This window comes from Rattus norvegicus, chromosome 4 (genome assembly GCF_036323735.1).
Source record: "Rattus norvegicus strain BN/NHsdMcwi chromosome 4, GRCr8, whole genome shotgun sequence".
Taxonomy (NCBI): Eukaryota; Metazoa; Chordata; class Mammalia; order Rodentia; family Muridae; genus Rattus; species Rattus norvegicus.
The window spans coordinates 66321165-66348322 of NC_086022.1; the positions used below are offsets into that span (position 1 = coordinate 66321165).

General features: G+C 40.9%; 1 protein-coding gene across 2 annotated transcripts in view; it reads right to left on the reverse strand.

Annotated features, from left to right (window-relative positions):
• The window catches only part of Ptn (pleiotrophin), an 81851-nt gene extending 60401 nt beyond the window's left edge, over positions 1-21450 (reverse strand). Inside the window, exon 1 of one of the 2 annotated variants that reach the window (XM_039107077.2) lies at positions 21104-21450. The gene's annotated coding sequence lies outside the window, so the exon portion shown is untranslated. The remainder of the gene's footprint in view (positions 1-21103) is intronic. The other variant, NM_017066.3, reaches the window with a different exon arrangement.
• Positions 21451-27158: the final 5708 nt, after the last annotated feature.

Sequence of the window (27158 nt, forward strand, 5' to 3'; positions counted from 1 at the left end):
TTTTGCTTTTTGTTTGTTTTGTTTTTTATTTTATTTTATTTTATTAGAATCCAATTGATTCTCAGACTGTCTCTTGGTGTCTACAAAGAGCATTGACACCTGTACAGACAAGAATAAGAACACGTTCCTCAGAGCTGATGAATGTGGCTGAGGGGAGGGGAAGACCACAGAGAAGACCTGAGCCCAGTTGCTGAAATAAGCCAGGTGTGTGGCCTGCTCCCCAGTGTGCAGGCACCTGTTCTGCCAACATTCACAGCAGCATTTAAACAGCTGGTCCTGTGACATCCAAGGGTCACATACAAAGTTGAGTGGTTTAGGCTCCGTTCAGTCTACTTTCAGAACTACTGACCTCTCTGGTCTACCCAATCTAAACACATTCCATTACCAAAGAGACTTCATGTCTGTGTCCAGTGACTTTTTTAAAAACCAAACCAAATCAAACCAAACCGAACCAAACCAAACCAAAATAAAACAAAACAAAGAAAAAAAAACAATGGCCTCGCCTTTATTAGCTATACAATCCCTTTCCACATTCTTCACATGCTTATGACGTTCCTGCTACTTTAGAAAACATAGTGTGATGCATTCATATTTAAACAAACACTCAGTAGCTTCAATTTTATCACTGGGATTTATACCATAAGGGGATAAAACAATCTTACCTTTTCTGTTTCTCCCCATCATTCACTGAAATTCACCCAATCACTCCCATGAACTCCTTCCCCTAAAAAACATGCTTCTCACGTGTCATTTAGAAACAGTAAGAGGCAAAAGAAAATAAAAGCAAAGAAGAAAAAAAGAAAAGAGAAACAGTGAAAGGCCCAGGGAGAAGGAGCATGGCTGTGACATTGTAAAATGAAACATCACATTTTAGTGTCACCTCCTGAATGGGCAGTGTGTGCTCTGACTACCCAATCGGCCATATTACAGCTGCACTGTACCTTTTCACACTCCTAGGGGATCGAGCACTGCAGGTTTCTCCTATAGATTCACACCTGCCCTTTATACGAGCAATACATAGTGTATTCTGAATGACAGAGATTAGAAACACGTGGACTGAATCAAGTGTAAATAAATTGCTAAGAGACGTTCTAAAAGGTAGGAAGCATCTTCAAAGGTGTTTAGATAGAAAAAGAGTACTAGCATGGAGAGACAAAACTCTGGACACTGCATAGAGATAAATAACAAACTCCTCTGTGGGCTTTCTTTTATTTTCAACCTCACATTAGAAACTTTCGATTGGTTTTCTGTCGTTCGCCTGTCGGTTGAATTGCAATCCTAACAGCAGTGACCATTCACAAACAAGCACTCTGCTTTATATGATCTTGCGGCTCGCTGTGGAGCCAGCCCACAGGGTACCTTGTTATCCTTCCCACACACCCTGATATGGTCATTCTTACAGGGCAAGCTGGGCTCAGGGAACTCTGCATGTTACGAGCTCTGCCTGTCTTTCACAGCCTCAAAGCTCACTTTGAGGTGGACTGCATGTGCTCAGGCTCTAATGAGTATTCCCACAGTACATTCTGTGCCCACTGGTGTCCCATTCAGAGTACCAGGGCTAATGGACAGGTAAGATGGTGACTCGACAGCTGGTAGGACTTACTTGCTTTATTGTCAGCTACGCTCTCCTGCTCCCCGGTGGTAGTGAATTATATAACCCATGCACAGCTAAGCACAGCTAAACAAGCAAAGAAGCTTCGAGGTCACCTCCTGCTGTCAGCTCCAAACTTGGAGGTTAATACCATTTATCAAGGTCTCTTAAGGCCGGCCTCTTGACGTGCTCACAGCTTGGCTAAGAGTCAAAGAGATGTTTGTTTTATTAGAATAAAGTCTTTGTAATCAAATGTGGAATGGATTCCTCTGTGGCTTTAAAATTGTTTTTGCTGTTGCTGTTATTGTTTTTCTTTTTCAGCAAAATGCATGTGTTTTACCTCCTTGGAGGTCCTATTACATATATGATAGCCTGAAATGTTAGCCCATCGTCTTCCCTGGCATCCAGCTACTAACCATAAAATGAATTAGTGGTGCTGAAATTTCTGCTGACATAGCTAGTGTTCAGTATGGACGCCAGCTTCTCAGATAGATGAGGCTAAAAGATGGCCTGCACTATACAAATTCATAATTTATCTGTACCAATGCTGCGTCCTTGCACATTGACTACAGTATGAGTGACCTTTGTCTATTTGACCTTTGTCTATTTGACCTTCCTCTATTTTATCAACATCAAAGCGTAGTTCTCTTCCCATCCCAGTTGTATTTAATATTCACATCTTAGTGGAACTACAAACATGGCATTGGTTAAAGAACACAGGGATCCAGATTTAAATATATGAAAACAGCAAAATAAAACTTTGTCTCATGCTTAAGTTATGAAAAAGACATCATAGTCTTAAGGTTCCATTTGTAAATTGATTGTTTTCTTGAAGCTTTACTCAAAATAAGCCATAGGAGAGTAAGAAATGATATGTTGAATATCAAATGATATGTTGAATATTAATAGATTTTCATTTGTTATAAAGATCTATTAATAAAAATTCAAAATAAGAAGTTTGGGCTGCAGTGTTGAAGTTATATGAGATTAACACTTGTAGTTTGTTTGTTTGTTTGTTTTATTTTGTTTTGTTTTCTTTTACTTCAGCCCAGGAATGAAAACACACTGGACTGGGCCTCAGAACCCTCTCCACACTCTGTTCTCACCACCTCCTTCTCTCATGTGCCCTGGTCCCCTATCTCCGTGTTCTCGTTCATTCTCTCCACAGTTCTTTCTAATGACTGATTGTGTGGCTTGCCTTTAATCTACAAAGAATGAAAGCAGGTACCTTCCATTTCTCTACCTGTGTGTTCTGTAAACACGGAAGGGCATCCCATAGTTTATGGATAGATAAATGGATGGACGTGTTTTACTTCGACCTCTGAACTCTAGTTTAAATCTATAACACCTAACTCAATTCTTTACTCTTCAGGAGTGACATGTGGACAGGACCACTCTAAGAAGCTATAAATTTGCGTGGTTCTATGGGACAGCAGAAATGATCATTTAACCAGAAATCCTGGAAAGCAACTCTAACAATGAATTGGGAGAATTACCTATTAAAAATTGCATGCAATCACTAAGGTCCCCTTACTACTGTTTGTAAATGGTTAAAAAAAAACTAAGATATATACAATATTTATTTACTATGCTGTCATAAAACAAAGACAGTGAGATTTGAAGATTTGGGGGAAACTTAACAGAATTGACCTGAACAGCTCATTCTCCCAGTCTTGTAGAAAAAGTATAACATGTAACAGTTGTCCTTTCCTTCCTTGGAAAATGTCAGACACCATTCTAGGTTTGGACTAGCTTCCAACATTCTACTCTTCACTCATTCACTACTGCAAAACAGATCCTTAAAATCCCATTAAAGTGATTCTGTTGCGAGCTTCAATTCCGTTGGGAACAGTCTCTTCTCTTTTGTCAGGCCTGTGCTCCCATTTACATGGATTAGTTTACCTCCTGTCTTGATGGAGTGTGTTTGCTGTACACAGAGTATCTCTCAGACAGACACAGTGTCAGTGTTTCTCACACTTGTCTCATGCCATTTACGTTTGATTTGAGTTTCCTCTCCCATTAAATCCCTTCTTTCTTGTCTTCACTTCTTTTTCTGTTAGCCAATTTCTTTGGATTGCCCATTTCTGAAAACTCATTGGACTATGAGTTTACTCCTGGGAGATAAGGAGACATGCATACCACATCCTTCGGGTTCTGTGCCTAATTGAATAAATGATCTGCAGTGATCCACTATGAATGAATAGTGAAAGGATGTGACGGGTCAGTAACTGTAAAGCATATTTGTCTTAGGAAGATTGTCCATGTTACTTTTTGGTTCAGACACTAACGTGTGGTTTATGTTATTGGACACCTAATGTCAATTACTTCAGCTGTGAAATGAATCCAAGAAAAGGGAAAATTGCCAGTAACTAAAAATGTCGCTTCTCTGTCAGAATTTCCAAGTGACCTTTGTACTTTGTATATGTGGAACAAGTTATTTTAGAAACAAGGAAACGCAGTTCTTAGAATTGGAAGTGACTTTTAGGAAAGAAAGATAAACTTTCTTTGTGCCCTTCTGTAAGACAAACAGCAACAAACCTTCACTCACAGATTTAGGAAGACAAACGGGGCAGTTGTGGATAGTACCCTGACATTGGCTAGGCAGACTCAAGTGTTCAAATCGTTAGTTCTCTAACTTTCTCACAAATTAAAGCCACCATTACTACCAAAGCATAGTTTTCTGACCCTACCTTCAGAGAGTTGGATGGTATCTGAGAGTGTGACTTTCTAATGAGCTCCTAGGTGACCTAACATCAAACCAGGGACCAAATTTGAGACCCTCCGTTTTAGACACAGACTGGACTACAGCTCAGATAAATCTGCCTGCCTTTGTCTCTGTCTCCCGAGTGCTGGGATTAAAGGTGTACACCACCGTTCCCAGCTGAACTGCTCTTTTAAAACAGTGCTTTGGGCCACAAGATGTCTCTGTGGGTGAAGGTATTTGCTACCAGGTAATGGAAACCTAACCTAAGGTCGGTCCCTGGAACCCAAATAAGGGTAGACAGAAAAAAGTAACTTGGCAAAGTTGTCTGAGACTTACACGTGCACATATATACAAACAAATAATAAATTTAAAAAATAAAAAGACGGGGTTGGGGATTTAGCTCAGTGGTAGAGCGCTTACATAGCAAGCACAAGGCCCTGGGTTCAGTCCCCAGCTCTGAAAAAAAAGAAGAAAAAAGACAATGAACTGTGTCAGCCAGATACTCTGTTTTGAGCCATATATTCTCTATGGATCATAAATAATATCTCCAGAAGAGCCTATAAGGCAAGTGAGGTAACTTCCACTCTTCTTTTTTATAGGAACTCTATGTAGACGTCTACTCCCAGAACTTCACTATTCTAATGTGTAGAAAAGAGGATCATAATCCAACTGGTTTTATAGAATCTTTTAAGAGTGATAATGAGGTAGATGGAGAAAAATGATTTTTTTCGATAGAAACATGGTATACTATTATTAGTTATGGATATCATTTTTTAAAAGTCTAAATAAAATGTAAGATTCTTTTCAACATATCAAATGGGTCACTACAGTGGACTCACCCTACCTTATTCAAAGAAACCAAGGAGACAAACCTTCAATGAAATCTATTATTTGACCGCCCTGGAAATTGTGAACTAAAGGCTTTCATCTGTAATCACACTAAATATAACAGATTGCAAGTAAGTGGCTTTCTTTTTAAAAATGTCTTTTCTAATCTGGTCCCCCAGGACACTTCCTGCCCTTCCTGAATCATGATTAAATTGAGGCTTGGAACCCAGACAACTTTTACTTCCTGGGCTTTCTTTCCATTTAACCAAGCTGGACAAATAAATTTTAAGGAAGAAAAAATAAAATTGATCTGTGTCCTCATCTTCCTGCTCTCAGTGAGAGGGAAGAACCTGGAATGGGATGAAGAAAGTGGGAAAAGGAAGGAAACATCTTAGACTCCCTGCAGGACACATGGAAGGGCAAAAGTCTACCATAAAACTCGAACTGTGTTGCTGGAGGTTCTCCCAGGGCAGAAGCCCTTCAGGCAAGAGCAATGGGGCTGCATCTGCCTTTTACTACAACCCTAAACTGGCTCTATCCTGAGGATTGTAGTCAGTGTGTACTAAGTCCTATCGTCTGGCTTTCACCGCCATTCCTGGGCTGAATTTCATGAGTGGATCTATCTCTCCCACTAGTTGCACAAGTAATGATTCTTGACATGACCAGAAGAACATTCCTCTGACACAGGAAAATGAACAACACGGGCATCTCTATGACTGACTCAGTGAGCTTAAGAAATGTGGACTCTGGAATAAAAGTTGACTCTTCTGTGTCAACTGGCCTCTTTTGGAAGATTCCATACTTATCTGGAATATCTTGACCTGACTTTAGGGTTTTCCTAAAAGTTCATGAATCCAAGGAACCCCTAGATAAGGAGCAACGTCACACAACACATCTTCCAGAAAGTAAAATCATTAGTACAGTCTTATCACATTTCAGAGAGACTATTTTCAAAACTCCTACAGAATTTGCAGTTATGACCCTGGGAAATTAGAGTCTAGGTGGCAGCCAAATTACCACCAACCAGAGATTGCAAGTCTGAGGCTGGTACCTCTCATAACTCCCAGGCATCAAGGATGCAGTGAAACTCAGAAACATGTGGAAGACTGGTGCCCAGCTCCCACTCAGTTCCAGTGGTAATCCTGCCTTTTGTAATTCCTTTAGACCAGGAACACTCACTTCTCCAAATAAGCTCTCCCTACATGTACCCCCTTTCTAATGACAGCACTAGAACTCCCAAGTGGTTGTTTTCAGCATCTCATCTTCTACTCATCTTCAATTCCCTATATTCCATCAGGGTACTTACATCCCAGATTTTTTTTTCTTTATGTTTTAAAAGTACCTGGGGAAAGGATCCTTACTAACTTCCCACTTAGACCCAGACCTTGGAAATTCGCTCCATTATCCATTAACTTACTCATTGAATTTTGATCATGAAAGACATTAACCTTAAAAGACAAGCTAAGTAGGGAGTATCGATTAATGTAATTATTTCCAGACAAGAATGAATTAAGCATTCACATCATCACTTTACAATATGTTCCTCTCGGTATTCTTCAATCACAAATGAAAAGACTCTCTCTTCTGGAAGCCACCTTTGATCTATTTTGATGATTTATATATTTTTCATGTATATATATACATTCAATAGACAACCTGAAAACAAACAAACTTTTAGAAAAAATTAAGAAATACAGGGCAGTAAAGACAGTTTTCATGGAAAAGATAGCAATTAGACAAGTGATTAAAGTATAACAATATTTATAAACTTGCAAAGATCAAAGATTTGGAGGGGGGATGGTCCACAAAATATTCCCCTTCATAACCCAACTTACCTTCTCTACCTCAGTTGTAACTTCAGGAATAATCTTTCCTATTTATACTTGACCAAGATTCTTCTCCCTTTTAAAGGATATTCAGTGATTCCCTGCTCTCTAATCAAGGCACCTTAAAAAGCCATACTATTATTTTAAACATTTTCCCCAACTCTAGTGTCCATTCCTGGCTATCCTATCCAAACCAGGCACGTTCCTCCTCACCCACAACCCCTGGTGCTTTGGTCTGTTACTTACTGTCCTCACTGCTGTGACAAAATGCCTAACAGAAGCAACTTAAAGAAGAGGATGTTTGGTTTGGCTTATGGTTTTAGTTCACTATAATGAGAAGATATGATGGAGCTCACCTGGGGCCCACGCCACTCCAGATCAGGGAGGACAGGGCTAGACTAGAGATGGAACAATATTATAAGTCCCAAAAGCCCACCTCTAATGGCCTATGCCCACCAGAGATACCCTAAGCCCAAAGGTTCCACAAACCTCAAAACAGTACAAGCAGCTGAGGATCAAGTGTTCAAACACACAAGTGTGGGGGACATTTCACACCAAATCTTAACACTTGGTGTTATTTCCATCTTCTCTCCCTGTCTTTCTATTGTAGGCAACCCAACTCTGGTTTTGTTTTAAAGCTTAACCCTGACCTGGCTTTCTTTTCTCTCAAAGAAAGTAGGTCTTCCTCCTCTGAAAACCTTAACTGAATGGCTATCTGATTTTATTTTTTAGCCACAAATATTCTTTTTCTCTTAGGAGGTCTCCACTAGGAATCCACAGCCCATAATAACAGGTGAGGTCTTGCTGTAACAAAGACAATATCTTGGGCAAATAGTCTATATGTTAAAAATCCTATCTACTATAGGGTTCCTCTCAGAATAACTAGAGTTCTGTCCTTCAAGCAGATATTGGTTATATACCTTCTGAAAGAAAGCGGTGCTTATGGTAGATTTAAGACTTAATTCCATGCAGAAGAAGGAAATACAAGTGTTATTTGGAACTAGAAACCACTGACTTTGTCTATGGTGTGAAGCAAACATTTTTACTTTCCATTCTGATGTGCTCCTGTTCAATTGCGTGAGGATCTAGTACAACAATATGCTATATATTTCAAAAACTGAGGATAAAGGAACATGAGTGTTTTCACTGTAAAGAAAGGGTATTTGAAAAGCTATGTATGTTTAACCTGATTTCAACATTACATAATGCGTCCATAAACCAAAATATCACACAGAGCAATATATATATATATATGTACATATATATATGCATACATACATACATGTATGTGTACAATTTTATGTATTATATTTCAGTCAAAAAATAAATTTTAATCTACAGATATTTCCTATTTCCTTGTTCTATTGATTGAGCTAAGGCTCTGGCTATTTTCAGCTCTTCCATGCAGTCAGACTAATGATACCATTAACTGCACAGACCTGCCCTTTGTGTCTGGTATATCATTTTCAATGCCTTTGCCCTCTTTCCTGTCATCCTGGGGTTTCCTCACAGTTGCCAGCCCTGCACGCTTTGCCCCTCTTCAAAGCTCATTAATAATAGTCTCTAAGCCAAACCATAAAAGACATTATGAGGGACAGAGGCTCAATGCTTCCTGTAACAGAGTGACCTTGTTGCACAGAACAGGCTGTAGGGCGTGGAGAATCCATCACCTAACCTTTCCCAGCCTCTGTTCCTCTGTGCCCCACTGTTGGATGTCCAAGCTCGACAGTGAATGCTTTCCAATGAGAAACTGTAGCAGGATTTTTTTTTTGTCCCTATCCTTTGGTCCCTATTGTGTGTTCAGCTGCACTGTAGCTTGCTGCTAATCAAAGCCAGGGACTCTCATACACAAACAAACACAGTATTGTGGCCTCCCCCAGGCCTGGAATACAGCAGTCCAACAATTGAGTCAGGTGATGGCAGGCCAGAGGATCAGACAGTAGCTCTTAAACATGCTCTTGCCTACAGTCCCAGAAGGAGCCCTCTGTTTAGCACGATCATGTTGAAACTACCAGGCCAGGTAAAAAACAGCTAGAAACGAATCAGTATGTGATAATATGCAACTGGGTGGGTGGTGTCTCAGCCGACAGCAACATTCATTACTCAGCCCTTTATTCTGCAAATATCGATGAGTTAGAAATAGATTAACAGTGTGAGAATCTGCTACTGGATCTGGCTATGCAGAAGAAGGGAATGTTGAACCAAAATACTTCAAACATTTGTCATTGACTGAGAGACGGAAGTAGAAGACTGGGTTATTGGATGTCTTTGTTTTAGATGAACTTAGACTAAAATGTCAATGCCACATCCTACCACCTGACCTGTGACCAACCTGAGATTCAGTTCCTTTATTTGGAAGGGAATGGTCTTTATCCCACAGAGTTATTGGAAGAATTTAACTGCAACACTGGAGACCTTAATGCGAAGATCTAATAACATGCCAGCCACTGTAGAGAAAGCACTCAGTAAATACTACCTGTTGTCACTGGTGCTAAATAGGATTCCATAATAGATAGATAGATAGATAGATAGATAGATAGATAGATAGATAGATGACAGAAAGAAAGAAAGAAAGAAAGAAAGAAAGAAAGAAAGAAAGAAAGAAAGAAAGAAAGAAAGAGGAGAATTATCTAATGGTAAGGGACAAAGTCCACTCCTGCCCTAGCAGTGCTAAGGAGCAATGCCTCAAAGGTAGTGGTAGACCTTACATGTTTACTTTCTACCACTGGTCTCTGAGCAGAACAAGGAAAGTAGAGAGACAATGGCCAGAGAGGAGGCCAGATACAAAACGTTTCTTTATTTAGTAGCAAGAGGTTTCACTCTGACTGAGAATGGCATAGATACTAGAACTGTCCCTTAAGAGCAGGAAAGAAACATTGCAGACACAAAAAGGAAAGGAAAGAAGCATGCTTGTCACAGTCTTCAGCTTAGCATCCAGTTAATATTCTGACTTGTTAGGATGCGTAGAGACCTAGAGAGGAGTGAATGGGAGAGACAGAAGCTACAGAAAAGGTTAACCATATAAGTCCAATAACAAGCTTGGACTGAGCATCAACTTCATTCTACTTCAGTCAGGAGTAGACTGAGAGTGGTCCACACACATTGCTAATCATGTGGTGGACATAAAGAAGCATAGCCTTAAAATCCACAGCTAATGTGACTGGTGCTCGGTAAATACAAATACTCAGTATCTGAAGTGACCTAATGATTGAAGCTGCTTCATATAGAAAAACCTCCAAGAGGAGATTATTCCAGCTAGATATTATGTTGTGGGATATATTTCAAGATCAGGGGGTTTATTTTATCAAATAAAATAAATCCCACTTTTATGCTCGGTTTTCATACTGTGTAATTTGAATGACTCTCAGTTATATGTGACCCTCTTTTTTGGGTTTTCCTCATTTCAATAAATCTCAGGTATACCTGATAAATCAGTCTCATCCTTTCTCCATTTACACCCTGAGAAAACTTTACTAGTGGTCTTTACAACCTTCCTAAGCTATGCATGCTTCTCTAAGTATCCAGCACCAAAGATTTTGGGCTTTTTTTCAGATCTAAGAGATTCCTCAATACAACTGCTATAATATGATGCAGACTAGGTAAGAATATTCTAATATTCTCAGCAAAGTGTGATGTTGTTTAAATACTACCAAGTGGCAAGATAAGCCATCCCATGTCAAGTTTCAAGACCAAAAATCCATTCCTGTTTGAGAAGAACTACCTCTAATTCTTAGGCTGACACTCATTGAGTTAAAAAACAAAAACAAAAAAAGAAAAACAAAACAAACAAACAAACCAAAAAACCTCCCATCTTCTCTCCTGGACCTCTCTTGAGTTGCTTGGTGCAACTCAATGTCCACTGGATGGTAATCATGAAAATGGTCACACCTTGGTATAAGTTTGAATATCAAATGAGGAAGGAGGCAGTTTAGATGAGAAGGTAAGAGAGCCATGCTTGATTTTCATAATTATATGTGAAGTTTTGACAAAACTGTCCAAGCATAAAGTTCCCAGTGAAAAGAAGCTGTTTAGCATTGTGTACTACACTTGGTACATACAAGTCAAGGCATAAAGCAAAGTCAGGAAGATGATAGATCCGTGTACAGCTGAGCACTGAGCTGAAGAGGGCCCTGAGGGGGCCCTGAAGTGTCCCCTTCACAGGAAGGAGACCCCTATGCTTTTCTCAATTAATTATTTTTTTATTGAGGGCTGGGATACATAGATGGATAAAAAGGATGCAAGGAGGAGCAGCTTCACGGACCATGAATCTTCAACCCTGGGTCCTGCATCTAGGATGTCCTGGTTGAGACACGAAACTTTACAAGTGCAGCTGACACAACTATGTCTTCAAAGACTCCCTCTGGGAAGTTTAAGGAGGGGACAGGGTAGCTCCCAAGTGTGAGTCTGGCTTCATGGAATTGTGATGGCAAGAAGTATCTAGAGGCCTGGGATTGAAAAAGTGAAATTTCCAGAAAAATTTCCCAACAAAAGCCACCAAAAGGACATAGCATCATGCCCTAGACCATTTGTCTGAGGAGGAAAAATCTTCAACACTGTTTAAACAGAACTTTTCTGAGGTCTAAAGTTCCTCTTTACAGGCATAAAGCTGGGCTCTCTCCCATTTCTGTATGCTCCTTTAAGACCTCTGCTCAAATTCACTTTTCTTTCATTCTTTTTGTCCCTTCTTTTGTGCAGCCGCTGAAGTCAATGGCTCCTGTTTAACCTCTTGCGAGAGAACTCACTGGATGAATCATTAGAAGCCACAGAGCCAATTCACTCTTGGGAAATGTCTGTTTCAAAAGAAATCAGTAGAAATCCACATCTATCCATTTATTCTGCTCAACTGTTTTTGATCCACATTTCCAAACCAAATTCATTCATAACAGCCTTGAAGTACATTTCCAAATCCCCAGATATCACATATCAGAAGTCTTCTCACCATCAGAACAACAGTCTACTTAAAAAGAGTGAAAAATACTTAGGGCTAAAGTTGGTGGGAATCCTAATACTGGCATAGACAAGAAAGGCATCTGACTTTCTCCCCTCCTCTGTGATCAACAATGTGGTTGTCAAACCCCAATTTGATCCAAGTCACTTTCAACTAGAGCCAATTGGACATTAGTCACTCCAAATAATAACAGAGCAAATAAATAACTCCCCTGAAGGCTGCCAAGCCCTGGAGCGACAGGCATCAAAGAGGTCTGCTGGCCTTGGAGCTTACCCACCTGCAGTGAGCTAGACCCACCCTGGAACCCTGGAACAGCTCAGAAATTTCCCAGGCCCCAGGGACTGGTGGAAGAATTAGATGGGTCTTGGGAGGGACCACACAGCTGTGTCTTCCCTGGGAAGACTTTCTCTCTTGACTCCATGGAAAGGGTCCTTCGGGTAAAAATGGAACACATTGTTTGTGCAGCTTGTCCTTGAACTGGTATGTACTAATTCTTCAAGATAACTTGTTCCCATCTAAAGACGTTATTCTTTGCTGATACAGAGACTCTTCTTGTTTGTTGCAATGGATGTTGGCTTGCATTTTCCTATTTCCATCAAGAATCCATAACTTACTAAGCATTTTTGTGATTCCAAATTACCCATATCAAGCTAAATAAATTGAATTTCCATCTTCATTAGCTCATTTGGTGAAAATGAATGTACATGTTAATGTGTGTATGTCTATTAAAATATTGCGTGAGTCAATTATAGTGTTGATAGAAAAGAAGGTCACACAATTATGCATATAACACAATTATGCACATAACCAATGTTAAGTTATACCAGAAAATCTGTAAAAGTTTGTGAGTGTTAATACACAATGTATATTCAAAGAATATAAGTTTTTCTCATAAAAGTTGATTAAACTGTACCATCAACGTGTTTTTCTAGAACACGAAAAACATATTTTTCAAGTATATATGTTTTCCTGATAAGAAATATAGTGAAAAAATATTTCAGATGATTTAAGTTAATCAACTTACAAGTCTGATCTACACTGAGCTCTCTGTGCTATTCACGTATTCTCAGGCAGTGTTCAACAATTAAATATTTAAGGTAAATAAAGAGGATGGGAAGGAAGACTGTGGTATCCTTCCAAAATTTAAACATGCATTTTGGGTTAAAATTAATGAATTACTTACCCTGTTTCCTGCAGAAACATAAAGCTTCCGTATTGAAGTACTTCTAAAGAAATAGGATGCCCATAGAAAATAAGTTTGTGTTGTGTTTTTATGGTAGGTTTCTCCCTTCCTTCCTTCCTTCCCTCTTTCCTTCCTTTCTGTTTAAAGAACATTAATATTTAAATCAGATTTTCCAGAGTTTATGGTGTTTTTTATTTTTAAGCCAAAGATTCTAATCATGGCTTATAGGACACATCTGGTCAGCTGTTCACTATGCTCACATCTACAGACACTATATGTCAAACCCCAAGAATGTTCTTGCAACCAAAGCAAAATCCTATGATGAGAATACAGCAAAGTCCAAATTCTCAGCATATGAGGCAGGCTATTTTAAAATCTTTGTTCTAAATGTTTGCATAATTTCTGTTTTATACTAAAAGATTTTCTCTGTTTCCTGGGATTATTACCAAGTCATATTCACTATTGGTTTAAATCTGGACTGTCTAAAGTCTCTTAGGGCACCACACAGAAAGAGGATCTCTGCCCTGTTTTTATTATGACACAGAAGAGAACAGGAGGCATGGTAGATGTCATAATACTGACACAAATAACACTAAGAAAATCTGTTATTATATATACCTTCAATACTAAGAGTAAAGTCTACCAAACATGTTTAGTAATTTTTTAAGGAAAATTTAGGAGACAACACTTGGAATCCTTTTCTTCCTCAAGTGAACCCCTGTGCATGGGACCAGGTCACTTGGACTATAGAAGCCAAGTCAATAGTTGATATATAAAAGTTTTTGAGAAGCAATCAAACGCTGAAAAGAGAGGTGTGAATACATTTTGCATGTAGCAAGACGGTTTCCACCAAGGAGCCTCATGATTTTTATTAAGCTATTGTCATGTGTAGAAAGTTATGACAAAAGAAGGGCTTATCACACAAACCTAGGTGTCTTGTTACTCAAAGTGAGTTCCCCAGCCTTAAACACTGTCATCAACCAGTAATCTTCAGACATGTATATGCAGTCCACGGGGAGACCTAGGAGATTTGAACCTTCATTTGGGAGAAATTCCTGGACAACTTGTCTAAAGTCACAGTGGTACATGTATGGTGCCAAGAACTCTAAAGACCTAAATGTGGCAATAATAGCCAATTAAAAAACGCAGTGCATAAAAGTCCATTAAGACTTTTAAGGGCTTAACTAGAACACTGGTATTTAATAAAAGAAGTCATGCCAGTTTAAGTTTAGCCTTTTTTAGGATTGTCTTCTCACTTTTTTTTAAGCTGTGATTCAGATTTCCTTTTCTTATTTCCTGCCACACATCCTTCCTCCTCCTCTTCACTTCACTAGGTCAAACATACCTCCCAGCATCTTTAGCAATCTCTAGGTATTCTGTGACAGTAACGAAGACAGCAGCAGTCATGGGAAATGAGAAAAACAGAGTCTACTTAGGTGGGATTTAATAATATGAGCCTATGTTGAGCAGGATGGCTTACAGTCTGTAAGTATTACACCCACAGAGGAAATGGAGTGTCATCAGCATTCCCAAACCTGAACTTAAAAAACAAATTTCCAATTTTCAAACAACTCGAATAACACACTCATTATAACATCCTGACCTGCTGGTCTCTGACTTTACACCTCTAGTCTCTCATTTCCACTGCAGCCTCCATCAGCAGGTCCCCAGAAAGAACTTGGACTCATTATGCATATGGCTAATGCCAGCCATTGGCCGCTCTACCTGTGATTGGGAGTTCCCTCTATGAAAAATGGTCTCCAAAATTTGATGGGAAAAGTCAAGATCTTTGGAGATCTCACCTGCTAAATATCCCAGGCCTTGAGCATACTTAATTTTAAACTGTATTTATTGATGAAAGGCAGAATGGTCTAGGAAAATAAAAGGGAGCATTCTTGAAAAAGGCAGAAGGTATCATGTAGGGAGTGTTGGAGGGCAGAACACGAACAATGAGAAGATGGAAAAAGTCAGTAGAAGGAGACACCTGCATCTCGTGCTGTCCATTTCCAGACTTCTCATCAGACACTCTGGACTTCTGAGTCCTCCTATTAAGACAGGAACTCTGAAGATATGCACCAGACAGACATCTGGATACTCACACATTGAGTTAATCCAATGAACACTGAAGAGTAGGCTGTTTTAGGTTTTTTGACTTCTCATTATTCATATTTTGGATTTTTGGTTTGATTTGAGAGCCTAATGGGAGAAACATTCAATTAATTGACCCAAAAGAGAGATGGTTATATTTGATACAGGGAAAAAAATTCAAACTAGGGAGTTAAAGATTTGTTCTGTTGCATATGCATTCTTGAAAGGTACCACATTGCTTCCTCTAAGCACTCCCTGTTCAGAATACAAGAATATATTGTTACAGATATAAAGTAAGGAATTAATTTTTTGAAATTTCAAGAGTCAAAGCCTCATAGCCAGTGTTGTAAAGAAAATAATATGTTGAGTTAGTTAAACAAGAGCAGGAAATCTCTCTTTACTCTCAAAGCAATCAGGAGTCAGAAACCATGGCAAAGTAAAGGATAAAGGTAGGTGGGGGTGTAGAGGACTAGACCCTACAGGTCAACTGGATCCCCAAAATGAAAGCAGGAAAGTGATACTTGGAGACATTTCCCCTAGAAGCCTGAGGAGATCAGTAATAATGCATGATGTTTGTCGGGAGGAAAGAGGAATCAGGAAAAGACATTGTGGGATTGGATCATGATTAACAAAGAAAATGGCTAGTCTTCAGGGTTGTCTATCTTTTATTCACTTCTCAGCCTTCTGTGAAGCACCCCTGATGGGCTTTTGCTAACTGAAAGGTTCTCGAGTTAAGAAAGATTGGCCTTTCCTTTAAGGGGTCTTGGGTGAGAAGTGGAGATTGGCTGAGTGGAGCTACTACTGATTGGGAATCAGCTGAATCCAGTGGCTACTCTGATGGGAAAGGAGCTATTCTCTGACAAGGGTGATGGAGACACAGAAAGAAAGGGAAGAAGAATCAAGCATCAAATAGAGGGGATTTGGACTTGGCCCAGTTTTTGTGGCTTTAACTTGTGACAACTGGGGTCAGATTGCTTTCTTTTCCTCCACCTATGCATTTCATTAGAGTACAATCATGTTGTTTCTGAATAAATCTTTCTGAGGACACCCAATGTGAGGCATCATATTTTAAAATTATATTTATTCTAAATAAACTCAGACTGGATTCTTAAGCTATCAGATCCATTTGTATTCCTGGCCCAGTATGCAGCAAATATGAAATGAAAACATGAAGGCATTGAGAGTTTAATTTATCCTCCATCCTAAATCAAAGATGCTTTTGAAATATGTGCCTAATGTGATAAAGCCCACCATGGGCTCTGTTTTTTTATTTCTCACCGGAACCACTTAGGATAAAAGTCATAACTGCTATATTGCCTGCTGTGGCTAACTGCCTTATGTACATATCAAACAGATAATAAACTTCATGAAGTTGCATTCATTTGTCTTTGTAAACACAACATAATATCTGACGACAATGGGGGTACTTAGAAGCTGTACAAGTCTGTTAGAAATAAAACTACACTCAATTCTATATCAAGTTTTTCTTCAAAATAGAATTGGGCCACAATGATTCCCTTCAGTTTTTAGTCATGGATGGAAGGAAGAAAGGAAAGAAGGAATGTATGGAGGAAAGGAGGGAGGAAGGGAGGGAAGAAGAGATTGAGGGAGAGTTTAAAAGGGAATCTAAATCTGTATATACTTATAATCCCGGAACAAAGGGAAGATAAGAAGATTGCATGAATGTTGGACCAGCCTTGGCTACACAGTGAGCCCTTGTCTTAGAAAAAGACAAAATCAAAACCACCACCACAAAAATGGCAATCTAGAACTCCGTTTAGAGAAAAACAGAGACAGTTGCCTTTTCCTGTGGAATCAGAAAGGGCTGTGGCAGCACTGGGACACTTAGAAGTTGGGATGAAGGGAGAGGAAAGTTTAAAGCAAATGCCCATTTGGAAGCTTTGGGGAGAAATGAACAAATAGGTGAGAAGGTGAGTGTGCACAGAGGTTTGGGGGAAAGGTCAGACACCGATGCACCATGGGGATCACAAGAGATGATGATCAAGACAAGGCAGGGTTAGCAGGCAATACTGTTATATGGTTGGCAAAGGAAAAGGAGGAAATGGCTGCCAGACGGAGTCCCCTACAGCTTTTAAAGGATTATTCTCCCCAGACACAGGTGGGAGTCCACTGAGCTGTGGTTTCCTAGAATTCGTCTTAGATGAATTTCTAGTAAGGAATCCCACAAGTTAACATAGCTTTCCAAACAAGTATGTGAGCAAAGGGGTAGAGGCATGTATGTTTGTGATTGGGTATTTATTAAGAGAACTTCTCAAAAGCCAGAGTCTGTTGCCAGGACTCACATTGTTCAAGATTAATACCAAGTAGCCACTTTTTGTTGTTATTATTATATTTGTGAAGTTTAAGAATTTAAGAATTCTACTCTTAGAAAATCTGTATTTTCTTTTTCTATTTGAGGTGGGACTTTATTTAAACTCGGTACAATAAAATGACTCTAAACACAAACATCACTAGGAAAAATTAAACTTTATTGCTCAAGATTAAACGTTATTGTTCAAAATGTCTCAGGCATGAACTATTGTTTACATTATCCCTGCCTAGCCTTATATTTTTGGTCGTCAGCCTAGTCTTTAAATGGCTGAGCCATCTCTCCAGCCCATCCCTGCCTATCCTTAATCCATGAGGAATTACAGTAAAGGTGAGCTGCATCATCAAATTTTCAAGTGTTGCCATAGGTATAAGCCCTCAATGGTGTTTGTTCATAGCTACCCTTTTAAACAAATACCTCACATAGTCATGAAAGACCTGTTGTAGTTACTGATCCAGAAAGATTGTAGTAGCAACATGCAAACTGCTATCTACAAGTCTGGCTCATAGTGCCTAGAAAAATAGCCCAACACAATGGTATCTTGGACAAGTCTTAATCACCAAGAATTGGAAGACTTCCCTAATTGTCCTCAAGCCAATTGACCCAGGATGGAAAAAACAGACCCAGCTCCCAAAGAAGTAGCCCATAACCACATGTTCCTTCACCCTCACTCCCAGGGAGAAAGCACGGCCTGTACCACAGGATACAAAAGTGCTTCTTCCGTTTGCTCATGAGACTGGTGTCCTCACCCAGCCCAGCTTTCCCCACAAAGCATGGGTCACAAGCCGTACAGAGCTCTGCCCTGGTGGATGAGCCAGTATAAAGCACTCTTCAAAGGAAGTCAGGGGAACTCCTTGGTGTGGAGCACCCTTGCTGCCCCACTGCCCTGAGTAGTCTCAATTGGGCCTTATCATCAGTACAAGAGCCAAGGATAAGACCCTTGTTACCATGTTGCCATGTTAAGAGCACAAGTGTTTGGGGAGCTGCCACTTGTAACCTTACTTCTGACTTCAGCCTATTGTTAGCATCTCAGCAGCTCAAACAGCTCGGGCAAATTTAGAGTGTTCCAGGGAACACAGAGAGGCATAAGAGCATGAATGCCAAGCGGGATTGCTACTAAAATGAGAAATCAGAAATATCTGCAAGAGAAAATAAAAACTTAAAAACCTAAAATATTTGATTTCTAAGATTAACTTTGTTGATAGAAACAAACTATTTGGGGATCTTGTGTTATTTTCAGTGTACAGGTTTCTGTGAAAATGCAAACCATGTCGTTGAATTGCAAGGAAACAATTACCCGGTTACAAAAAAGAAAATTCAGATCTTGCTTCAGACTGTTGTTTGTAATGACCAAATAAGAAACATGGAAATTATCTGAAGGTGAGGGTGCATACCTTTAATCCTGGAACAGAAGAAGCAGAGGCAGGCAAATCTCTGTGAGTCAGGGACCAACCTGGTCTACATTGTGAGTTCCAGGACAGCCAAGGCTACATAGAGAAACTATCTTGAACAATAATAATAAAATAAAAAAGAAACAAAGAAAACAATAAAGAAACAAATGAAGAAAAAAGAAACATAAAACTTTCACTAAAGAGGTAAATTGGGGTTCTGGATTACAATTAAATACTATATAATACACACAATACAATATGTAGAATATTCTATTCTCATCCCCCATGGGATATTATTTAGGAATCAGATGACGAAACTTCGTGTTAACAGTAGGTCTGTTTCTCTCACAGCTCTACCACTGATAATATAAAGTGTTTGAGCCACAAAGAAACACTTTGATCCAGAGAGGGGCTAGGGTTTATAGCTAGCTGGGTGGGGCCTGGAGAAGGCATTGTAAATAAAGGCAGTCTGCTAGGTGAGAAAGACCTGGTCTGTGAGCAGCAGGAGAAAGATTGCCTTCGTCTAAAGACTTTAACTCTGATGAGAGAATTTTTTAAAGTTTCTTATAGTTCAAAAGCATGGTATTGGGGTTTTAAAATAAAGTGACTTCATTTTGATAAGAAATAACCATTATTGGTGGTCTAAAATAACACAGGTCCCAAAGAGGAGTGGGAGGATACCCTAGTTTCCCTTGAATTGAACTGGACTATAAGTGTTTCTAATGGCTTGGCCTTGAAGGCACATCATTTACTTTAAAAGGACATAATGAATCTGGAAAAGACCAGCCTTCTAGTCTGTGTTGGCCGACTTCTCTTTTGTTTCGTTCTCATTACCTTTTAATATTCTCACAAAACAATTCATTCCCAGATGATCAAAGGGCCAAAATGGGCTGTACCGTTTCATCAGCTCCACATTTGCCTGTGAAATTGCTCCATTATGTTGTTAGTTCAAAAGCTTTTCTTTGGTAGTTCCTGAAGTGCCTCCCAGGCACTTCCCTCCAACACACACACACACACACACACACACACACACACACACACACACACACACACACACACACACACACACTTTCTTAAACTATGCCTGGTAGTTTCAAGAGGAAAGATGTCGACCCGTTAGAATGCTCTTACTTTGTTCTCCCCTGAGGTGAGCATTCTTTCCTTCCTTGAGGCACCCACTCTACTTCCACCGTCTCACTCTGCCCCTACAGCTCCAAAGTCCTTATTACTAGGGAGACAAGAACTAGTTAGCAATCTGTGTGCGAATTACACATGTGCTCTTGTATTTATGTTCCACATCATATTCTGTAGAAATGTGTGTGTGTGTGTGTGTGTGTGTGTGTGTGTGCACGCACACACATTTTAGAACAGAGGAAAGGTTATGTTTTATGCGCAAAAAAAAAGAAGTGACTACGTTCTCAAAATACATAAATACATTATGGTAACAACTGGGATATCACCTCAGAAATTCTGTGTGTCTGCCAAACTAGTCTTTACCACATCCCTGGTTTATTTGGCGAAAACTGAAAATGTAAGTGCTCATGTGCCAGTTAGCACCCCAACCAAGCAAAGGTAGAATCCAAGGCATGTCTTTGAAACTTTGGACTGAACTGTTTCTAGAAGCATTCCTGGGCCGGCGGGCAGGCAAGCTAGGGAGTGCAGGCTGTTCTGGAGAGATGCTTCTCCATCAGCAGACACAGGAGGGGCAGGCTGCCAGGCATGTACCACACCTAGAGCGGGCAGCAGTTGGCAGTTGGCAAGCTCTAGGGCAACCTGAGAAGTGGAGGCAGGAAAATGAGACCTGCCTGCTGGAACACCCTTCCTTCTCTCTCGCCGACTGGGCCAGACACACCCACCAAAAGCTCCAGGCTTTACAAAGAGCACAAATGTGCCCTCTCCCGCGCTTTGCATGCTCCAGCAGGTAGCAGGAATGCCATCCCCATGCACTCTCCCTCCTCAGCACAAAAGCTGCTTTCCTTCTTCCCATCCAAGCACAGGCTAGGTTACTGAACTCGTCCCCCCAAATTTCCGTTCGGCTGGTTTGCCTTCTGGAGCAAGTCCGTTTCTTAAAGGCAGTCCTATTTAGCGGACTCCAGGCAGCTTCTCTCCAGTTCCAACCCCCACGTACTGCAGGCTGCCAGGAAAAGTGGCTTTGGGGTAGGCACACTCCACCAGAGACCCTTTGGGGGAAATCCACAGGGTGCCTTGCACTTACTTTGGCTTGCAGATGTCCTTGCTGACTAGCAGGCTGCCTTTGTTGCAAAGTGCAGGGCGAGGTTTCTGCAACGGACTCCAGGTATCGCTGGCTGCTGCTCCTGCCTGGGCGGCTGCGCTCTCCCCCCTTCTGGATGGATGACTCAGTGCTTTCTTTCTTCCCCTCTCTCCACTTTGGATTTTCTTGTGCTCTGGGGCTTCCTTGGCGGGATTTTTGGACGGGAAGGCGGGGAACCTGATCCTGCCTTCACTCAATTACACCCTGCCGGGGAGGGAAATAGAGAATGGGAGGGAAGAGAGCGGGCAGAGAGAAGAAGCAGGCTGTGCGAGGGAGGGGGGAGTGCTTTGCCCCCGAAATCTGATTGGGAAGCTTATGAAAAGCCGGCTACTCTGGGGGCAGTCTTTCCCCAAACGGATTTGCGTAGAAAGACCATGGGATATAAGACCATTTGTTCTTAGCATCCACCCAGCACGGTATTTCTTGTACAAACTCCCAAGCACTGGTTTTTCCCCCTCCCATGGGTCCACACCTCGACTTATCGATCTGGATACCTTAATTTCTTTCTTTCTTTCTCTCTTTCTCTCTTTCTCTCTTTCTCTCTTTCTCTCTTTCTCTCTTTCTCTCTTTCTCTCTTTCTCTCTCTCTCTCTCTCTCTCTCTCTCTCTCTCTCTCTCTCTCTCTCTCTCTTTCTTTCTTTCTTTCTTTTTTTTTTCCGGAGCTGGGGACCGAACCCAGGGCCTTGCGCTTCCTAGGTAAGCGCTCTACCACTGAGCTAAATCCCCAGCCCCGATATCTTAATTTCTTAATCGGAAAATTGATTGCATTTTAAACTGCAGTTTTGGTCAGGCGCTTAAAAAGAAAACAACAACAACAACAACAACAACATGATATTCAGGTTTGAGGGAGCGATGTGCAAAGGCAGCTGTCCCTTGCTCTCCACCCCTAAAGGCCTCCCTGCCCGGAGTCCCTGCTAACTTCAGTTGCTACTTGCAGCTCACCTACAGTCACAAAGCCCCAAAGCACTTTTTCTGGGTTGTCACAAGGAGTGACAGATCTCTGAACATTCCCAATTAAATGTCACTTTCCTTTAGGGGATTTTTCCATTCCTGGCTTCTTCGGTGCCTCCGGGGTCACATATTTTGTGACACTGACATGCTCTTGGCAAAGAACGCAGGGTTATAATCAGTGCGGCTCAAGCTCTGGGCTTTCTAAGACTCAGAGGGTGGACACTCCTGGCGTTCTGAGATCTGCCTCTCCTTTAACCAAGGAGAGCATAAAGTGACAGACCAGTATTGAGTGTCACATAGAAAGTGATGGGAAAAGATGGCGTAAATCTCCAATTTACCCAAACAGGTCCAAATTATAAAACTGGCTCCAATTTTCTCACCGTCCCAAAGATACATCTCGTCAACTCAACTGGTAGATCCTATGGATTCTATAGGTGCTTTAAGCCCTCAGGTCTCAAGACCACTCCTTTCCTAAATTTAGAACCATTAGTCTATGGCAAGCAGTTTTAAGGACTGCGGGTCTTCTATTGACTGATACCTGTGCCAGTGCACAAGAGTCATCTCCAGACAAAGGTGTCCCTGCAGGAGTAGAGCTTTTAGTCCATCAGTCTTGGTTTGTTCCACCTCCCCATGTCCCCCAAGGAAAGAATCGGCGGAAATTCATTTGCACACCTGATCTGTCTTCCTTACAGACTATCCTCTTCACGCATACCTTCCTCAAGACCAATTCCCAGACTGTGCACGTCCCTGTTTGAAAGTTCACCTGTGCCATGAAGCAGTGCATGTGTGTGCATCCGGTTTCACCTGTGCACATCATGAATTACTCACAAGCTTTCTTTGGCCAGCCCCCTTACTGTAAGAGAGGTTCAACAGTCCTACAGTTCCACAACGATGGAATTCTAAGAACAGGACAGAAAGACTGTCCTTTTCCTCTTTGCCCCTTAATTTTATCTTTGTCTTTAACATTTGCTACTGCCAGTTCCGTGAACCGTGCTGGATTCATTATGGTGCTTGATTATGATGTTGGTAAAGCAAGCATGAGCATCTCGTGATGTCAACTCTATCTCACTTGCCATGTCAACATGTAACATTTTAACTAAAAAGGTATGTGTAAAAATTAATTACAGCAGTGGTTCTCAAATGGGAGCAATTTTATCCTCTAGGAGACAGTTGGCAATGTCTGGAGACATTTTCAGTTATCACCATTTGAGGGAAGCTAGGACATATCCCATCAGTCCTCTGGTGAATAGAGGTAAAGAATGCCACTTAGGGCTGAAGAGGTGGCTCAGCAGTTAAGAGCACTGACTGCTCTTCCAGAGGTCCTGAGTTCAAATCCCAGCAACCACATGATGGCTCACAACCATCTGTAATGAGATCCGATGCCCTCTTGTGGTGTGTACTTATATATAATAAATAAAAATAAATATAAAACGAAAAAGAAAAAAGAATGCCACTAAAACATCCTACAGGCACATCTCTATGGCCTAGTGAATACAGAGTTTTCAATGCAAGTATTATAGGACTGGAATTTGAATCCCCAGGGCCCATCAAAACAGTCAGACAGGCTTAGTGGTCAACTTGCAACCCTGTAATCCCATCCAACATTTGGGAAGCAGAAATAGGGACTTCTTGGAAGACATTAGTTAACCAAATCAGTAAGCTCCAGGTTCAGCAAAGAAAGCAGGGAGATGGATCAGGGGAGACACATGATATCATTTTCTAGCCTCATGCACACATATACGTGCACATATGTATGTGTGTGGGTTTAGGCACATGTGAGCCTGCCTTAACATACGACCAAAACTCACTCACACACAGATTCCTTGTCCCAAAATATAAATAGTGTCAAGGTTGAGAAGCACTGATGACATTTTTTTCCATGGTATTTTGAAAATGTAAAATACAAAAAGAGTATTTCCTTTCATAAGTAGAAATCTATAACAAGGCAATACATTGCAATCTAATTCAACTCAATATTCTCACTAAGGCTTAAATAAAACACTATTAATGCATCCTGAGATGCCTGACCTCAAGCCCACATGTCATGAGAATATTGATTCCAGATTTCTATTCATTTCTCTCAGTTGACTATCACTGGTGAGCATTTAAGTATTTGACTGGATAGAGCCCTGAAGAAAAATGTTAAAATATTGGTGTGCAGAAAACTTATGCTTGTTCTCAGTTTAAACGAATTAAAATCAGGGGAAAATGATATGATTTAGTGACATGAAAACATATGCTGATGTAGGAAGTAAACTTCAGAAATTAAAATTTGAGTGGTAGCCTAAAATTCTTGAAGAAAATGGCCGTGTAAACAACCAAGAAGAGCCTCCAAGCCAAAAGGGCGCCAACTGGCTCAGCTGGAGAGCTAGCAGAACAAACAGTAAGAGACTCAGCTCATGGGAGCCTGTGTCCACGTGAGCAACTGAAGTTTACACCAAATGGTGCGGGTGCCGCTAAGAATGACAAACCCTGACTGGTTTCATAGGGTCCCCTTAGCTGGGGTACAGACACAGGACAGAAGAGCAAGAATATACCCAGGGTCCCCAGTAGGAGGTTCTGCGATTCTTCCATGACTAAATGCCTCCTCCTGCCCTCCGCTGCCAGGAGAAACTAACTCCAAAAGTTTTCACTCTTCAAAGCTCCTGTCAGCACTGGCTTCTCTGTGCTGCTCAGCCTCTGCAGGTGAAATTAATGACCCCAGGCATGTGCATTACCAGGCTAACATGTAATTAATGGAAGGCGATTTGAAACCAGGGAAACCGTCATGGCTTACGCTTGTTTGGAAAACAAGGCCACTGTCCTTAGTGACAGAAACCAGAGGCAGCAGATCTCCTGGACATTCTGCTTGGTGTCGTGTTTGGATTCTCGGTTTCAGCTCCTCAGTTATCCCATCTCCCTAGAATGCAAAGGAAATTCGTCAAGTTACCACAGCTCAAAGACAATCCCAGGAACACATCTACAGAAATGTATTTTAGCATGTATGGTTGGTTGCCTCCTGAATCCTGCCTCTTCTCTTTGCTGGCTTTGTCTACTTGGTAACATGACCAGGTAAGCAGACTATATTCCTCAGACTTTCACCCTATGAAAAATATCTGGAATTAACTACTTAAGAAAAAATTAGTCTATATGTTTCACATACTAAAACCATACCAGTCAGTTGCTGATGAATTGGTCCTTCTTGACTAAAAACTGTAGGCAAACAGGTTTGTTTGTCAAAGTCACACAGAAGTGCAAGTGTCATCAGGGACAACACACAGACTAACAGAAAACATCAGGCCCAAAATACCCAGAAAGTGTGTGTGCACCTGTGTGTGTGTGTGTGTGTGTGTGTGTGTGTGTGTGTGTGTGTCTGTGTGTGTGTCTGTCTGTCTGTGTATGTGTCTGTGTGTGTGTATGTGTCTCTGTGTGTATGTGTGTCTGTGTGTGTGTGTGTCTGTCTGTCTGTGTGTGTGTGTATGTGCACGTGCATGTGCACATTGTCCTTATCATTGTGTGTGCTACATGTTCTTGTCAGTGTGGATATATTAACATGTGCATGGGCAGAAGTGCTTTCCTGTGAAGGTCCAAGGTCACTGTTAGGGGTTTGCTCTTGACCACACTCCACCTTTAGTTTTAGAAACAATGTCTCTCAACAAACCTGAAGCTTATCAACCTCCCTAGGCCCTCTGGCCAATGAGTTTCACAGATCCATTTTTCTTTGCTCACCCCCAGCTGGGGTTACAGGACTGCACCACCAACACCCCTTGTGCTTATGCCCTTGTGCTCTTGAGGAAGACATTTTCCCAGCTGAGTCATCTCTCCAAGGCCTAGATTCCACATGATAAGACAACAAAATCCACAGAATAGCATCCCCATGAACATGGATGAGACAGACAAAGTAAATATCATCATATCAATGTAGGCAATTTATAAACCATATAAAACTATATAGCAAGGTTTGATTTTGTGTGAAATTCAAAATTTGTGTGATGTGCTTTTCACATCAGCATTGGCCAAGTACTGGACACGAGCAATTTATGTGGGGAGAAGTTTATTTGGCCCATGGTTTGGGGGATTTTAATCCATCACGGCAAGGACAGAAGAGCCAAGCAGCTCAGCATGTGAATGTAAAGCAACTGTCACTGCCTTTCATGGTGGGCAGAAAGCAGAAAGCATTCTCGGTGAAGCACTTCTTACTTATGCACTGTCATTCAAGGGTGATTTCAGAAAGACCCCAGAAGTCTCCACTGACAAAGGCTACTGTCATTGCCTTTGGTTACCAGTCATGACTACACAGTAAAATGCAAGTTACAGGGGGAAAAAAAACACACCAATGGTCCTACAAAGTGCAGGATTAAGTATATGCTATACCAATTTACTAGGCAAGTTATGCCCACTGGTTAGGTAATTGTAGAACCAGTCAATAGAGACACAGTTCCTCAAAGTGCAGAGAACGCTAGACTGGGTAATCAGCTCTAAATGAGACACCTGTATTATCAAATATACCACCATGACTCAAGTAACATCATGGAAGAGGGGAGATACATACCTTGTACGATTCCTAAGGTTTAGAATGGTGTAAAATGTTGTCTTCTAGCCATGGCCTGGCTATTGCACTCAAAATGACAACTACAATGACCTGCACAAGCCAGGCAAAATTCCCATACCAATAGAGTAGATAATCTCTGAGGAGCTAGTAGCAGTTGGCAGTTTCTAAAGAAGAGAGATTCAGTCTTCTTTAAGGGATGTGGATGGTAACAGAATTCCGTGCTCTGGTGAATGACCCCGATAGCTATGCACAAATGTGTGGCACCAACTGGACCTAATAGTGTGTGTGTGTGTGTGTGTGTGTGTGTGTGTGTGTGTGTGTGTGTGTAATCAAAAAGAAGAACTGGATATATATCTGGAAAGAAAGATGATTTGATACCCAAGAGAAAATTTTATTAAAAGTAGATCACGGGGTGGCGGGGGACGGGGGAGGGAGGACTAAAGAAAAAAGTGAGTGGTTAGTTGCACTTGTTGGCCTTTCAGCAGATCTAGGTTCAATTCCCAGCACCTAAATTGTG